Genomic DNA, 16,828 nt, shown 5'->3' with positions numbered 1-16,828 from the left:
AGACAGTCTATAAAGTCATATACAGTTGGCTTGGGTCTCTAAAGAGAACCAATCAGAAATGAAGGGGCATAGCGCTTAGCTTTTGTATTTTAGCAATCTGTGGGGGTCTCAGCACCCCGACCTCCACCAATCAAAACTTCATACATGTCACTAGGACACGACAAGAATTTTATGAAATGATAGCTACTCTTTCAAGATTTCCATCCTGATGCCCTACGGCTTTGTCATTATGGAACGATAAAGTGGAAATCCACTTTAGTGGACATACAAATCGGTGACACCAGTTGGTGTCCATGATGCGTGGACCTTACTGAGCTCTATTGTACGAGGGGGCTGCAATGTTCTAGAGACACAATTTTATTAATATTGCACCATTTCAGTATTGGTCCGTCTCCAATATTGTCAAAAATTGTCAGTAATAGATATAGGGGGGAAATTTATCAAAACCTGTCCAGAGTAAAAGTTTGAGTTGCCCGTAGCAACCAACTTTCATTTTTCAGAGGCCTTCTCAAAAATGAAAGAAGTGATCTGATTGGTTGCTATGGGCAACTCAGCAATTTTGCCTCTGGACAGGTATTGATAAATTTCCCCCATAGTTACTAAGCGCTTTAGGCTCTATCCTTTTTTTTCGGATAAGGCTGGGTTCACACCAGGTTTTTGCAATACAGTTCCTGTATCAGGTTTATGATGATAAACTGATTCCTCAAAACCTGACTAAACTGTGTCAAAACGTGTGTACAAATTTTTATCTGTATACAGTGGAAAACCGGAAACGGTTTGAAAAATGATGTCTGGTTGCATCCGTTTTTTTAAGAAAAAGCGTATACGTTTTTAACTTTTCACTCCATTATGAATAAAGTTTTGCTTGTTTGATTGAAATTCCAAGAAAAAAAAACTGAGCAAAGGCAAAAAAGTTTGGTAAAAACCGTATGGAATCGTACTCACATACGGTTCTGTACCGTTTCCAAAGTATACAGTTTAATACAGTTTTTCACCCGGACCAAAAACCGTGGTAGGTTTGAAACCTTATGGTTTAAAAAACTGAGACAACCGTATACATTATGGTGCATACTGTTTTGAATGGGAAGTCTATGGGCACGGTTTTCTGTACGGTTGCATACGTTTTTTTTATGAAACCATATGCCGAAACCGTATAGCAAAATCGTGGTGTGAACCCACCCTAAGAGAAGGTGGACCCCCCATCAGTGCCTTGTGGCACAAGAGGATTTTTTTTTTGTAGACTTACAATAAATGTGATTTACGTGATCTCAAAATAGGAAGGGAATGATAAAGACTGTCTGGCCTTCCCTTTTGAATGGGCCCATGTAACTAGGTTTTTCATAATTGATAACTGCCTTAGATGTAATTTATTGTGATATGTATATTCTGGTACCACTGGCCAGGATGCTGTAAGCACTGCCACCTCTAACATAATAAGGCGTTTCTAATATATTAAAGGGGTACTCCGGTGGAAAAAAATTTTTTTTATATGAACTGGTGCCAGAAAGTTAAACAGATTTGTAAATTACTTCTATTAAAAAATCTTAATCCTTTCAGTACCTTTTAGCTGCTTTTTGTTCCAGAGGAAATTCTTTACTTTTTGAATTTCTTTTTTTGTGTTGTCCACAGTGCTCTCTGCTGACACCTCTGTCCATGTCAGGAACTGTCCAGAGCAGGAGAAAATCCCCATAGCAAACCAATGCTACTCTGGACAGTTCCTGACACGGACAGAGGTGTCAGCAGAGAGCACTGTGGACAACAAAAAAAAGAAATTCAAAAAGTAAAGCATTTCCTCTGTAGCATACAGCTGCTAAAAAGTACTAAAAGAATTAGGATTTTGTTTAATAGAAGTCATTTACCAATCTGTTTAACTTTCTGGCACCAGTTCATTAAAAAAATAAATAAATGGTTTTCCACCGGAGTATCCCTTTAAAGGAATAGTCCAGTACGGACTATTCTTAATCTCTCCTGCCCGGGCTGCAAAAAAAGTGAAAATAAACTTTCACTTACCTTCCTACGTTCCCCCGTTCCCCCGGAGCTCCACTACAGCTGATCGGTTGGCCGGGCTGTCTTCTTCCTACTTCCCTTAGCCCGTAACGTCACACGGCGCTTCAGCCTATTACTGGCTGAAGCGTGACATCGCTGTGCCGCACTATAGTAATTTTTTTTAAATTGACATGTATTTCAAATTTGGGGCCTAAATGCCGAAATGTGGCGCCATTCTCCCTGCTCCCTACCACGTACGGCTATTCATAAAGCATCCCTTTTTTGTCTCAATGGCGTACTGCTATTCTATGGCACTGGGCCTCTCCCTGGAGACGGCTGCTAGAAAGACAATATGGAAAGCTCAGTCTGATAATGCAGGCAGGGAGCTGGGAGGACGGCGCCCCGCTCCGGCACTTAGGCGTCAAATTTGAAATACATGTCGATTTGAAAAGTGACTCGTCCATTACTCGTCCTTTAATGAGTTTTATAGAGTCTTATACAATTTTCAAATGAAGTGCAAATCTTTTTAATTTTACTTTCTATATGTACAAGGTACGTATTTCTGCATGTATACAAACTGCATGTACTTTTTTGGATTTTTAGGACTGGAAACTTGGGACTTCCCCATGTTCTAGACTCCTCTTTGCCCAATACATAGTTCCTGTATAGTTCACTTGTTGAAGAAGCTTTACTAATTCGCTGACTTATTTCTCGATTTCTATAATTGCGGTGACTGACTCAGGGATGTGCAGGAGCTGTTTGAAAACTTATTATTATTTTTACTTGTGTGTTCATCTTACTACTATTGTCTTTTGTTCCCTATCCAGGAATTTTGTAGCATAGCTTAGAAAAAGTCAGGTGGTAGTCAGCTGCTCTGGAAACTGGATTGACCCATGCAAGGAGATGGTTAGGAATCCAGATTTTTTTTTTTCTCTTCATTTATTATGTATAAAGCTAGGCATGGGGTTTTAGGTATATTGTAAAACTATCCATATTAAATTAAAATATACTACAGTACTTTCACTATACGGTTTCATGATTGCAGGCTAAAATCAAGACAAAGGGAATAAAAAGGGCTTTCATCAAGATAATGCTCTGTTCGGACATGCCCCCTGTAGGATACCCTTTACGAGCCTCCCTTGGGATACCCTTTACGAGTCTGAATGTAAAGCTGCCAAATAAGAGTGGCTCCAACTCTGCCAGATTAGACTCTCCATGTATTACATTGTCACCAATTCCATTACCATGGCCGCATATGGGCCCGGTGAAACCTCTACATGAAGCATCTCTTTATTATAGGAGGTTCCTGGGCCTGAACCTGTTGTGGCCAGCAGATTCAATCCCATGTTAATTGTTTTAAGATAATAGGTTGTTTGAAACGGACAACTATTTAGGTCACCCTAGGGACCAATTGTAAATGATATGTAAAATGATCCTCCATTCACTTGTCCCCTCCTCTTTTGTTGGACTTATCATTTGGTCTCAACCTAAGGGTCTATTCACACGGCAGAATTTCAGCTTGCTAAATTTCGCCTCAAATTAAAACCCGTAGACTTCTATGGGATTCCGCACGCAGTGCGGAATCCCATAGAAGTCTATGGGCTTTAATTTGAGGCGGAATTCCACAAGCAGAAATTCTGCCGTGCGAATAGACCCTTAGGTTGAGACCAAATGATAAGTACAACAAAAGAGAAGGGGACAAGTGAATGGAGGATCATTTTACATATTATTTACAATTGGTCCCTAGGGTGACCACAGGTATCCTTTTTACCCATTCACCTTATTAGTAAAACGTAACTTTTATTGCCAAAACGAGTTTAAAATATATCTAACACACAGTTCTCATTGTGCTTATGTTCCTAAGAAATAGCAGCTTTGCTGCATCTGTGCTGAATTTTTTGAAGTGGTAAAGCTGCAGTCAATACCTAACTTCTTGCTGAGAACTATGGCAGAACTTTAAAATCTAAAAAGCATAACCAGCCGGACGTTTCGCCACAGCAGTGGCTTTATCAAGGACTGCTATTTCTTAGTAACATAAGCACAATGAGAACTGTGTGTTAGATATATTTTAAACCCGATTTGGCAATAAAAGTTAAGTTTTACTAATATGGTGAATGGGGAAAAAGGATACCTGTGGTCACCCTAGGGACCAATTGTAACCAAATGAACAGTCCGACACATAGAGCTGAAACGCGGCAGCCACTGGTTGCAGAAGTTAACTACTAAAATTGTAACACAATTAGTTATTGCGTTTCAGCTGCATGTGGTCACCCACCCCTCTGGTCTCATCCGTAGGGGTGTCAGATGCTTTGGAAAACGAAGTGACAGATTCCAATGGCATCCATCACAGCCTCTACTTAACATATACGTTGGAACTTCTCCCAGTATATGTTAAACAGAGGCCAAAATATTGGATATTTTTACCATTCACGCCATATGGTGCTAAAAACACTGTACTGTAAAATAGTTTCTTTCGATATTTTTTAGAACCTAAATTACATTAAATATTTTGTAAAGAAGCCAACATTAATTGCAATACTAATCCTGTTTCTTTAATGATTATCTGTCAGCAAGAATTTCTGGATTTCTAAATTGCTGGTTATTGTATTATTTTAAGGTCACATTGAGGCTGCTGGTAAAGGTTATAGAGGAAATTTCATTGTCCGGGTATTTGTTTTATTACTATTAGTCCTCTAAATCTCTTTTTTCAAAATAATTGGCTTTGACATTTATTTTTAGGGATTTAAATTCCTTCCAATATGATCATCCTGGATGATTTGTTTATGTGGATTTGCTGTATTTCTGTCTTTTTTTTTTTTGTATTTTTGTTAGGCATTCACTCCTTGAGCTGCAGCTTTCTTGATTTTTGCCGTAGTGCTCTTTTTTATTTTATTTCCTTTGGTAAATGCCATTTAGGCTGTGGTGGCGAAGTGCCCTTTCAGGGCTGTATTGGCAATTAGGCAACTGTGAGCCTGTTCGTAGGGCAGCAGGGTTGAGGGGGCAGCACTTCAGTCAGTGGAAAGAAAAAAGGTAAATGCTTTTGGTGTAGCTGCTGCTGCCATGCTGTGGCCTAGAGGGAAAAAAATAAATGTCCCCACCCCTTTGACTGAATCCACATGGGTTAAACCAGCTGCAAATTTTACGTTCTTCTTAGCAGCTACAAGAACTGCATGTATAGTATGCTTGCCCTTGAGACCAGTTTTCTATGTTATACAGAGCAAACCACTGTAGTCTCAAAACCAAGTCCTTTGGCAGCAAACATATAGGGGCACATTTATCAAGGTATTTAGAATTTTTTTTCTTTTTCTTCCAGGAGTCACACAAAAAGCCACACGTGCACCTAAGCACTTTTTGGGCGGCTTTTGTGAGTAAGCAAAATATGACAAACAACCTTACCTAAGCAAATTTCAGTTTTCACTTTGCAGTGGTCAGGTATTTATGATGTGCGATAATCGCATGCAGGTAAAAAAAAAGTCGCAAACCCCTTACAAAAAGTCACAAGTCTACTCCAGGTCTGATCTGGAGTACAAAACTCCCGAACGGGAGCAGATTAAGAAAAATTCACAAAAGTCTCAGCTGCGACTTTTTTGTTTTGCTTATGTGCTCCAAATGTTTCAACCCCCTGTGATAGTATGATAAATATGTAGCACATAAGCAAAACTAACCCAAAAAATGACTTCAGAACTCGCTTACCAAAGCAAACAATGATAAATGCCCCCCATGGTCTTTATTGAAATAAAAGGCAAAATACAAGCATAACGTGTTATGAGGCTGGAACGCCCCTTCCTCAGCAAATATGGCAGTATGCACATCATTGCTACCCAAGGACTTGGTCGTGAGACTACAGTGGTTTGCTCCAGGATTCAGATTTTTTTCTGTTTTACCTGCATTACTTATATCTGCTAAGGAAGCTTTATCGCCGACCCTGGAAGGGCTGGGCCATCTATTGAAAACAGGTCTGTAGAAGTTTTTGTCTTGTACCAACAACTCCTTGTTGATAGGGTCTTATCACAGGAGCTGCTTTGATTGGGACATGGAGGGAAGACCGGGGTCACCAGTTACTTTTTCTGAATGGATAAAGGGTGGCTCTGCAGGGTAAAGCCGTGGTCACCAGCTTGAGGCTTTGTAGATAGGAGGTCTTGACATTTAAATGCTGCTGCAAATAGATGGTCAGTAGACTTTGCTCTTGTCATGCTCATGTTTGCTTGTGTTATGTTTAGCATAGGGCATAATGGGGCAGTGCAGGGCACATTCTCCCCCCCTTAAAGGGGTACTCCCCCCCCCCCCCCCCCCCTAGACATCTTATCCCCTATCCAAAGGATAGGGGATAAGATGTCAGATCGCCACGGTCCCGCTGCTGGGGAGCCCGGGGATCCCCGCTGCGGCACCACGCGATCATTACAGCACAGAGCGAGTTCGCTCTGCACGTAATGACGGGCGATACAGGGGACGGAGCAGCGTGACGTCATGGCTCCTCCCCTCATGACATCACGGCCCGTCCCCTTAATGCAAGTCTATGGCAGGGGGCGTGACAACCGCTACGCCCCCTCCCACAGACTTGTATTGAAAGGGGCGGGCCGTGACATCACGAAGGGCGGAGCCGTGACGTAATGATGATCCCGCCCCTGTATTGCCCGTCATTACGTGCAGAGCGAACTCGCTCTGTGCTGTAATGATAGCGCAGTGCCGCAGCGGGGATCCCGGGGCTCCCCAGCAGCGGCACCGCGGTGATCTGACATCTTATCCTCCTATCCTTTGGATAGGGGATAAGATGTCTAGGGGCGGAGTACCCCTTTAAGCCCTGCACTAGACAGAAGTGCATCACTTTTCCCCGGAGTGTTCCTTTCAAGCTGCAGAAGTTTTCTACCGTCTCCAATCTGATATATATAACTGTTTGCATTTAACAATTATTTATTACTCTCCCCTCTGTTCTTTAGATCTGTTTTCTTTTATAACTAATATATTTTAAGGGACCTTTTTACATGTTTTTTTATTCTCTAATGGAAAAGAATGAACTGTGCTGTCTGTCTTTACAAGTGGGAGTTAGTTTTATTTAATATCGCCACGACTAATGTTAAGGGACGTAATACTGCAATACTAAGGGGAGAGGTTTTGTATGACATTTTTCTATGAATGTATATTTTTTACATTTTTGAAGGATATATTAAAGGTCATATTGGCTGAAGAGAAAAATAAGAAAAAATGATTAGCAGGACTTAATAATTATTTTAGGATAAACTGATTTATTTTGTTTCAACTATATAACATAGAAAGGTGAAATGAGCTAAAATAAACAGATTTACAATTGTGAATAGTTTTGTCTTGTGGATTTAAATGTACAGATTAGCTATAACATCAAGGGGTGGAGAATTTTAGACAGCAAATCTGTTTATAAAGCCTTTGGTGTTAAAAGCAAGAAAAATTTGTAAGTTTAAATGGGCACTGTCATCTGCAAAAACTTCATATATAATGTCGATAATGACATTATGAGGGAGATTTATCAAAACCTGTGCAAAGGAAAGTTGCCCAGTTGCCCATAGCAACCAATCGGATCACTACTTTCATTTTGCAGAGGCCTTGTTAAAAATGAAAGAAGCAAGTTGATTGGTTGCTATGGGCAACTGGGCAACTGGGCAACTTTTCCTCTGGACAGGTTTTGATAAATCTCCCCCTATATGTATATTTGTTATTTATATTCGTTAAAAAAAATGTGTATGGTGTAAAAATGTCCCATACTTCTTACCCCTAGTGGCCCATCCACTGTCCAGAACACTGTCTTGTCCCTGCAGCTATTGCCTGTGTATCTCTGCCAGGACAAAATACAGTAAGTGTGGACAAGACAATCATGGCTCTATGCAGGCTCCTGGCTTGTCAATCAGTCTGCTGTGTGAGTCGGGGGCGTGTCACAGAGCCACAGTAGCCAGTTGTCAACTCTAAGGAGTGAGGAAGGAAGTACCCACACAAGGGAATGCCGCCTCCTCCTCAGTGAACTGCATGCAGTATGAGCAACATAAACAATGGTATTAGGAACCATGAGAGGATAAAGCACACAGACAGGATCAGCACCAGTTAAAGAGAAAGCCTATGACAGGTATACTCTAAAGAGTGCCTCTCATGATCTTGTTAAATTTTATAATCCTCCCAGTTCACTTCCCCCAGCATGATAAACCACCGCCTGCCTTTATTCTTATTATATTTTAGTTTTATACCTTGATATTGCTCTGTATTTTCTGCTTAGTCAGATTTACAGACCGGGAAGGGGTGTTAGCCAGCAGGTGTGACATCATCACTAGTGTTGAGCGGCATAGGCCATATTCGAATTCGCGATATTTCGCGAATATATGGACAAATATTTGCTAAATTCGCATATTCGTAATATTTGCATTTTATTTTCTTATATATGCGAAAATGAACACATGCGAAAATTTGTATATACCAAAATGTGTATAAGGGAAAATTCGCATATGCGAAAATGAACACATGCGAAAATTTGTGTACACCAAAATTTTCAAAAGGGAAAATTCGCACACCAGTCTCGCACAGTAGTATTAGAGCCTTCTTTACGCCGCACAAGCTGGAAGCAGAGAGGGATGATCACTGTGATGTTTACTGTGAAAAAAATAAAATAAAAAAAAACATGAATATTCGTAATTACGAATATATAGCGCTATATTCGCGAATATGCGATATTCGCAAATAACATTCGCATTGTGAATATTCGCGAGCAACACTAATCATCACTCAGCTAAACACAGCCCAGAGCAGTTCAGTGTGAAATGAGCTATGATTGGATAAGGCTGCACCCCCCCCCCCCTCCCCCCAGCACTCCGGACTGCATTTCCTGATTTTGGACTTCTGCCAGTCCAGCAGGAGTCCAAAGTATGTGCAAGAGATGGGGGGGAAATGTGCTCCGGACAAGTATGGAGACACCTAGTGGCAGCTTTTTTTTTTTTAAAACACAACAGGATAAACTTTATATATTTTTTTTCACAAAGTACATTAGAAAGATTTCTTTATTTACCATAAGGAGTGCAATAGCAAAAATTTGTTTTGAGAGTGACCATTTAAGGATCTGAGGAATTCTGACTAGGGCCAAATTGTGATGACTAGAGGACTGGGACAGAGCCATTCCAAAAGGGCATGCCTTGTGGTAATTACACTGTGGTCTGGTGAATCCCATTTTCTTTTTCATCATGTGGGTCCATGTGCATCACTTACCTGAGATGGCGTGAGGATGTACAATGAAGGATCTGACTAGCTTTTCGAATGCTAAGACAGTTGATGATCTGTGTAATGTTCTACTTGGAAACCTTTTTGAGTCCTGGCATCATGTGGATGTTACATTGAGACATACTATTTACCTAACCAAGTACTCCGCTTCATGGCAATGATTTCCTCTACTGCCTCTTTTGGCAGGATAAAGCACCCAGTCACACTGCACCACTTATTTAGGGATGGTTTGAGGAATATGACAGAGTTGAAGTGGTGACTTGGCGGGGTATTTATGAAACCTTTTACTCCATTATTTTGGCTCTAATTATAGTTCCCCCACATTAGGTGCAGTATAGTCCCCCCCACATTAGGTGTAGTATAAGTCCCGCCACATTAGGTGCAGTATAGTTCCCCCACATTAGGTTGGCAGTACAGTTCACCCACATTAGGTTGGCAGTACAGTTCCCCCACATTAGGTTGGCAGTACAGTTCCCCCACATTAGGTTGGCAGTACAGTTCCCCCGCATTAGGTGCAGTACAGTTCCCCCGCATTAGGTGCAGTACAGTTCCCCCGCATTAGGTTGGCAGTACAGTTCCCCCGCATTAGGTTGGCAGTACAGTTCCCCCACATTAGGTTGGCAGTACAGTTCCCCCACATTAGGTGCCACCTAATGTGGGGGAACTGTACTGCACCTAATGTGGGGGAACTGTACTGCACCCAATGTGGGGGAACTGTACTGCACCCAATGTGGGGGAACTGTACTACTCCTAATGAGGGGGAACTGTACTGCACCTAATGCGGGGGAACTGTACTGCACCTAATGCGGGGGAACTACTGCACCAGTACAGTTCCCTTACATTAGGTGCAGTACAGTTCCCCCACATTAGGCTGGCATTATAGTTTTTCCCCACATTAGGCTGGCATTATAGTTTTCCCCACATTAGGTGCAGTATAGTTTCCCCCACATAGTTTCCCCCACACCAGCTCTTGTTGGTCACTTACCATTCCGGCCGGCGCGCGCATCCTCTTCCTTGAATCTCCGCTCCTCTGTTGCTATGGGCGCACGCACGGGACGTCAATGACGTCCCTGCGTGCGCTACTTCCCGGCGGCCCCTGTGTTTTGAAAGTTAACACGGGGGCCACTGTAGAAAGGTAACCGGGACATCCTTGTGTCCCGAAAAGATCTTTCGGGACACAGGGATGTCCCGAATGTGACGGGGGGGTCCTCTGCGGGCTGCTCATGGTGGCCTCGGATGCCTCCCTGGGCTTGATTAGGGTGTGCCTGGGCACACCCGGCACACCCCGTGCGCACGCCTCTGCATCAACCCAAGTAGTGGGAGGGACACATAACTAGGGGGTGTGTAGAAGGTGACAGCAGCCGTTGTTTCGCATGGGTTACGTGCTTTGTCTGGCCTTAAGGCCAGACGAAGCACGGAACCCGTGCGAAACAACGGCTGCTGTCGCCTTCTACATACCCCCCCAGTTATGTGTCCCTCCCCACTACTTGTGTTCATATGAGTATTTTTTCTACAATGAAGAAGATTGAGATGAAGCGGTGAGTTGATGACATCCTTTGTTCTCCGTTCCTTGCGATTATAAAAAGAAAAAAAAGTTGCACGGGTTAAAAAGTTGCACAAAAAGTCGCAGAGGAATCGCCATACAAAGTGGAGTACTGAAGTAAGAAACACCATGTAATACATTTGATGCAGGTATACAGTTTCCACCATGTGAATTAATGGAGTAAAAAGATGTTCCCCCACCTCCCACTTTTCTTGAATACCCCCCTTGGTCTCCAACTTCTCTAGATCTGAGTCCAATTGAGCATCATCTGTGATATTTGCTTGGAAAATATGTCAATCCATGGAGACTGGAGCTCAATACTTACAGGACTTCAGATCGACAGACAACAGGAGTTACATGTAGTGATGAGCGGCAGGGGCCATATTCGAATTTGTGATATTTTGCAACTATATTGACGATTATTCATCCTATGTTCGCGAAATTCGCATATTCGCTCTGTTAGTTCCCCTTTTTTTCATGCAAAAATTCACATTTGAAACATTTGCATAAAAATTTGCATGTGAAAAAACAAACAAACCAAAAAAAAAAAATTCATCATTACGAATATATAGAAGTGCCGATATTCGTGATAAAAATTTCGCATTACGAATATTCGTTCTCAACACTAGTTACATGTGAACATTAGAGATGAGTGAACTTACAGTAAATTCGATTCGTCACGAACTTCTCGGCTCGGCAGTTGATGACTTTTCCTGCGTAAATTAGTTCAGCTTTCCGGTGCTCCGGTGGGCTGGAAAAGGTGGATACAGTCCTAGGAAAGCATCTCCTAGGATTGTATCCACCTTTTCCAGCCCACGGGAGCACCTGAAAGCTGAACTACCGTATTTATTGGCATATAACACGCACTTCTTAGGCTAAAATTTTTAGCCTAAAGTCTATGTGCGTGTTATACCCCGATATACCCCCAGGAAAGGCAGGGGGAGAGAGGCCGTCGCTGCCCGCTTCTCTCCCCCTGCCTTTGCTGGGGTCTAGAGCGCTGCTGCCGGCCCTTCTCTCCCCCTGGCTATCGGCGCCGCTGCCCGTTCTGTCCCCCTGACTATCGGTGCCGGCACCCCATTGCCGGCGCCGATAGCCTGGGGGAGAGATGGGGCAGCGGCACCCATTGCCGGTGCCGCTGCCCCGTTGCCTCCCCCCATCCCCGGTGGCATAATTACCTGTTGCCGGGGTCGGGTCCCCGCGTCGTTGCTATGCGCTGCACGGCGCGGCGCATGGCATCAGTACGCCGCGCCGTGCATAGCAACGACGCAGGGGACGCACGCCGGAGGCCTGCAGCAGCGCGGACCCGACCCCGGCAACAGGTAATTATGCCACCGGGGATGGGGGGGAGGCAACGGGGCAGCGGCGCCGGCAATGGGTGCCGCTGCCCCTTCTCTCCCCCTGGCTGTCGGCGCCGATAGTCAGGGGGACAGAACGGGCAGCGGCGCCGATAGCCAGGGGGAGAGAAGGGCCGGCAGCAGGGCCCTAGACCCCAGGAAAGGCAGGGGGAGAGAAGCGGGCAGCGACGGCCTCTCTCCCCCTGCCTTTCCCGGGGGTGTATCGGGGTATACACGTGCACATACGCACCCTCATTTTACCATGGATATTTGGGTAAAAAACTTTTTTTTACCCAAATATCCTTGGTAAAATGAGGGTGCGTGGTATACGCCGATAAATACGGTAATTTATGCAGGGAAAGTCATCAACTGCCGAGCCGAGAAGTTTGTGACGAATCAAATTTACTGTAAGTTCGCTCATCTCTAGTGAACATATATACCAGTGGTCTCCAAACGGTGGAACTTCAGATGTTTCAAAACTATTACTCCTAGCATGCCCGGACAGCCTGAAATGATCACCACCGATTAGTAAGTGATGGTGTATCCAGGTGTCTTTCAAACAGTGTGTCTCCAGCTGTTGCAAAACTACAACTCCCAGCATGCCCGGACAGCCTTTGGCTGTCCGGGCATGCTGGGAGTTGTAGTTTTGCAACAGCTGGAAACACACTGTTTTATCCTAATGACAGGTTCTCGAAACCCCTTTTTAAGCCTCAGGTATCAATGTTCCGTATAGTATTACGTAATGGATGGACTAAGGTGTTGTTTTATTTATATAGAGGCAGGAGCATCACCACCGATGTTTCACTGTCTCTTTTTGCACTTTTGGCTACTGCATCTGATTCCCTGTAATCCGAGGAAAGCTGATCTGCTCCCGCCGCACGCTGAAGAACAGTCCGCTTCTTGGTGACATTTACAGTAATGCGACCCCGAGGACACAGCGCTGCAGACCTATATCTATAAATGATGTGTAATTAAAGTGACGCTTCCTTTGGCCGCAGCTGGACACAACTTGACCTGGAAACCAAAGACAGGAGTGTAGACCAAACAAAGGAAGATTTTCCATGATGTCTCGAAGACTTGTGTTCATCCTCCTTACAATACAATAATGTACTTCAAAGCTAGGGCGTTGTATATTTACATACATACCTATCTTACCTACCTCCAGTATATAGGAAAACCTCTTTGAGACGAGCGCCACAAAAAGAATGCATAATAAATGAAGAGCAGAAAGGGCTGCATCCTCACATATTAAGGGCGTTCATTGTTGCATTGAGATCATGTGACCACCAGTAAATTACACGTATCAATGTATAGACAGGAGATCAGTCGGCCGTGTGGTTGGCTTACTGTGAACTATAGGGGAAGGTTATCATCTATGTACCACAAATTTAGAAAGAAAAACATGGCCGCACATTCCCCCGTGATCTTATGGATAGGGGATAAGATGTCTTGGGGCGGACTATCCCTTTAAATGTTGTGGTGCCAGACAGCAACCACCATCGCCACAATGTTAGTGCTTATAAAGGTAGTGACCCAGTGGTCCAGCAGCCCCACTAATGCTACACCTATCCCTCTGGTTCTGGGTCACACAACCCTATAGACCCAATGTTGAGGCAACAATGGCCACCACACCAGTGTAAACAGTAAGCTCCAAATCACTAAGCTCACCATTCCATGTACTCCCTCCCTTTCATTGCAGTAGACTGCATAAAGGGTAGCTTTTCCCAGTCTGCTGGCATGGAGCATGGGGAAAAGTGAGCTTAGTGATCTGTTCATGCTGGGGTGGTGGCCATTGTTGCTGTGGGATGATTAGCTGTATGTAGAATGTGTCCTATGAGATGCAGCTTGACGCTGGCTGCTCTAGTCTACCTCTTGCTTGTCAGAACTGACAGGGATAAACCTTTAGCAAGGAGACAGGCTGAAGCTGCATCTCATAGGAATACATGTACACTGATACTTTGTGGTGTGAGTTAGGAACCAAAAGTTCTGTTGCAACAATCCAGCACTTGCTGAATTTTAGACCAACCATGAGCTGGCCTATTTGATGTCTGTTTTTGCAGAAAAATTCTGTTGTGATTTTTGCCACACCACATCACATTTTAGACCGTATCTGCTTTCACAGGCCACACCTCTTGTCAAAAACACAAAAGTTTCTATTAAAAAATAAAAAAAAGACACAAAACATGTAAATCCAGTTTGTGGTGTCTTTGCAATTGTACATCTGGGCCAATGTCTCCCTCTACAGTACAAGGGGAATTTATTAAATTGTGTACACCAATCTTTTGTTTCATTAATGGCAGCGCCTCTCATAGACCAACAGATTTACAAAAATTTACACCAAAAATTGGCCTAAAATGTAGCTGAAATCTACAACAGCTCGTGACTGTCCCAGATGTGTGCACCTCTTAACAAGTCGCATATTACTCCATCGTACTGTAACTAAAGAGGAGTATCTTAAATGCCAATCTTTAGTAAATTCCCCCCTATTTGTCTTCATAGTAATAGCCCCTGTGATTCTGCAGTCATACATGCATCCATCTGAAATCAACATCGTGCTCATGTGGTGTCCCGGTACTGTATTGCATCCAGTACCTAGTGCAGAGGTCCCCAAAGTCAGAGTAACTACGTTCAGGTAGGGTTCCTTAGGTGGGACAGCCCCTAGTCGCCTCTCCTTAAGTCTAACTGTAATATTAATAAATGTGTATATTTAATAATTATATCTATATTCTATAGTAATGTTTAGTACTTACCTTGTTCAGCGTCGCAGGACCTTCGGTCATGTGACCATGTTAGTAACCTCTATGGTATGTTGCAGGACCTTAGGAGTTCCTTGGGTCACGTGTTACCCACAAATCTCTGTAAAGGTGATTGACATTAGTTTGGACCAATTAGCGTTAGTCCAGCCCCTGTCCTTATAAGGGAGCTGCGCCCAATTATCGCTCTCTTGGGTTGCTGCTCTCGTGGATGCCGGACTAACAGGACGGTGCTACGCAACTTTCAAAGACACGCTAGGCATCAAAATCTACGGCCTCAGCAGAACCAAAAATCGTGAGTTTTACTCTAATTCCTGCTAATGCTAGCGTGACTACTGGACCGCAACTAATTCCCCTAAATCCAGTGGAACAGCTCAATATCTTAAAAGACTCTTAAAGCTAAAGTCCCAACCATTGTCAATTCTCCAAAAGGAAGCTGTTGTTATGATAAGAGACTGTTGTGTTGATGAAGTGTACAGAAAATCTTCAGTAAAAGTTAACGCTGTTTACAGAAGCTTTCTGGTTGTGGACAATCCATTATTATCTACCTCAAACCTATTATCATCTACCTCCCTATCGTTCCTGGGAAGGGCGGCGGTAGGAAAATCTTTATTGAGGAGCCCCACACCCTGGCGTCATGAATAGCTAGGGTTAACAAGCACCCTTTGATACCCGCACAGCTACACTCCCCATACCCTACACTCCTTAGGCTATCACACTCACATACTGAATGTACCAAAGAACTAGGAGACACATTGAAGGGGATATAGATACAGGATCAGACTACTCAATGTTTGTTTGTAGTCTGTTAGTTACCACGAAGACCCCCTAGGACTGCAGAGGAGCTGCAGATAATAAACATTTTCAATCAAGGCTTCTTTTTATATTGTAGATGCTTTGGAGCAATAAAAGGAAATATAAAACTAATGTACTAACATTATGACAGAGATAAATCACTGTATTACAATTATATTCCTATTCATTCAAAATAATATGTTGTACTGTATAACGCCTCCCTGGTTTGTAAGCTGTTTTTGTAAACCCACTACTCTCCGCAGGGACATATTTTTAACTTCATCTTCTGCAGAAAAACCTCAAGCGGTGGTTATAGACCGTTCCCTCCCATCCGGCTGTATTTGGTGCAATGTCTTTCTCACAGTAACCAGACTCATTTGGCTGTTGTCTTGTGGCTTTTTTTTCCCACTTTTGTAATTGGCCGCTTCCTCTAACCCTAAAGTAGGAACTGTGACTCTTCTACGTCAAAACATTTGTCACCCTGAAAATAACACAAACACCAAACACGGAAGCTGGCTGAAATTAGAAGCTGGAGATGGGGAAATGGTAGGTTTTCCATGTCTCCCACAAAAAAAGTGTTAGGCATCATCCTTCCGCTTGTGTCTGCTAATATAAGTGATGTAGAGAAATAATACAGATATTTGCTATATGGCTCTATAGTTTGTTCTTTACGACAGGTGCACAACCTGGGGTCCCCGAGGACAATGTATGGCCTGAGATGCTATTCTGTACAGCCCCCAACCATCAGTCACTGAGCGTTCAGTAGGATACAGATACAGTGACCCCCCGACCTATGATGGCCCCAACATACGATCATTTCAACATATAATGGTCTCTCAGAGGCCATCGCATGTTGAAGGCAGCATCAACATACGATGCTTTTGTATGTTGGGGCCATCGCATAAACGGCTGTCTGGCAGCGCAGACTGCTTCAGCTGCCACCGGATAGCCGTTTACGGTGCCCCGTGTGGTCCGCTGACGATCACTTACCTGTCCTCGGGGTTCCGGCGCGTCCTCTTCGGGATCCCTTGCATCGCCATCGCTCTCCATCGACGTCATTATGTCGCTGCGCATGCAGTCTTGTCATCCAATAGGAGCGGTGTACGTAGCAACGTGATGGTGGCGATGGAGTGCGGGGATGCCGGGAAGCAGAGGCCGTGCCGGAGCGTCGGGGACATCCCGGGGAC

Source organism: Hyla sarda, chromosome 8 (genome assembly GCF_029499605.1).
Source record: "Hyla sarda isolate aHylSar1 chromosome 8, aHylSar1.hap1, whole genome shotgun sequence".
Classification (NCBI taxonomy): domain Eukaryota; kingdom Metazoa; phylum Chordata; class Amphibia; order Anura; family Hylidae; genus Hyla; species Hyla sarda.
Note: the sequence above shows the minus strand (reverse complement) of the source record.